Source organism: Sinocyclocheilus grahami, unplaced genomic scaffold, assembly GCF_001515645.1.
Source record: "Sinocyclocheilus grahami isolate Dianchi unplaced genomic scaffold, SAMN03320097.WGS_v1.1 scaffold1919.1, whole genome shotgun sequence".
Taxonomy (NCBI): Eukaryota; Metazoa; Chordata; class Actinopteri; order Cypriniformes; family Cyprinidae; genus Sinocyclocheilus; species Sinocyclocheilus grahami.
Window position 1 is genome coordinate 75,540 of NW_015507098.1, and position 1,860 is coordinate 77,399.

General features: G+C 33.9%; 1 protein-coding gene across 1 annotated transcript in view; it reads right to left on the bottom strand.

The window, feature by feature from the left end:
* LOC107573327 (importin-13-like) overlaps positions 1–1,860 on the bottom strand; it is a 44,122-nt gene that overhangs the window by 33,422 nt on the left and 8,840 nt on the right. The window lies entirely within an intron of this gene.

Below are 1,860 nucleotides of genomic sequence, written 5' to 3' on the forward strand. Positions count from 1 at the left end.
TTTTGTTATTCATGCTGCGCAACAAAGTTACTGTGGATTTCATGACCTCCAGAAAACAAGATACAAGATATTGATCAACTCAGTCAATCGCTCAATCAATCAATCAATCAATCCAGTCCTTAACATAAATGAGTTTGAAACCCCAGGATCTAAAACAGTGTTTTGTTTTGTTTTTTTGTAAGCCGAACACCTTTGATCTAAAATATTTATTTGAATTATCCCCGAGAGATTTTAAATTAATATTTCAATATTTTAACATCACATCATGGTTCTCTGATGTTGGTTAATGATCACATGTCATTCAGGTCAACAAATATTTTTTTTTTTACTTTTTTAAAGTAAGTTTTTTTTATTTTAAAATTGTACAATTTAATTAATTCATAGATTGTCATCAATACACAAACCCTAGTTTGAGACATCCTAGAAGATCTAGAAGAATGGCGAACAATTCAATCAAGTAAAAATTATGCTCAATTAGCCAGTTAAAGAGCTTATTTGATGTTTTCAGCTATTTTAATTCATTTTTAATATAACTAAATCAAGTAAAGTATACTTACTATAGTAGGTAAGTAGGTATACTATACCATAACTGCCACCCTGCAACTTTTCATTGCCTATTAAAAATATATATATTTCTGTGGACCACCACTCAACACATCCAGTGCAAAAAATTGCTTCCAATCAGCCTTTCTGCAAAAACCTCTCATGAAAAATCTAAATCTCCCTCTAAAGATCACCCATCCTAATCAGTTCTCTCATGCACTACAAAGTGAATTCAGCCGTAACCGTGTGCCAGATACCTGTAGGAACTATTAAACTACAGCACAAGACTGTGGACAACTGTCTGTCTTCATCAGGGCAGAAACGCTTTAACCTCACACCACCAGCTTTCCACAGTCGAGGATGTGTTCACCTCTAAAGGTTGGTCCTCAGCATCCTCTGGCTCTGGCTTTCAGTGGGGGGGGGGGATCCTGCCGCGTCTGTACCAACCAGACCGTAAGACATCGCTCCCTCGCTCTGTCTCCATGGAAACGCCAGCCATCCTTGAAATAAACATGCCGCTGCCGCCGCCACCCCCCCTCCTCCTCCTCAGATGCGACTGCGTTTCAATTTGCCTTTGTTTCTGTCTCTCTTCCACCCATCTCTCTCTCTCCATCAGTCACTTTCATCCCACCTGTGTTTGTTCTCCATCAGACCATTTCTCTCTCTTTCCAACACATTGTTCACATTTCTGCATTCACTGAAATAACTAATGATGCTTATGCACCTTCTATTGTTCTAGCAGGTGCATTAAAGTATTTATCTATATATACACACAATAGCTACTTTCCTGGGATCAGGGACCAAACTTAAAACTTATCAAATGCAAGTAAAAATCAGGGTTATTATTTTTAACTAAAACTATTACAGAAATGTTAATTGAACTAAAGCTGAGTTGAAATAAAATATAAATATTACATGAAAAATTAAACTAAAATTACAAATTTTGCCTTGGCAAGTAACTGAAACAAGTTTAAGTTGAAGCACTAAAATTACTAACTGGAAATGAATACAAACTAAAACTAAACTAAACCTAAAGCTGAAATACAAATAAGTTAAACCTAAATAGTAATATTAATAAAAAAAAGAAATGACAGACAAAAGCACATAACAATATTACTAATAATGAAACTAAGTAAAATGAAAAGTGAAAATGTTAAATATTAATAAAAACTAATAGCTAATAGCATAATTAATAGTATATGAATAATACTACAAATACTGGCCTGGAAAAGTAAATATTTAGCTGGTTAAAAGAAAAAGGCTAGTGAAATTATTAATAATGCAATTATGATTTAAATCATGTGTGAACAAAAGTCT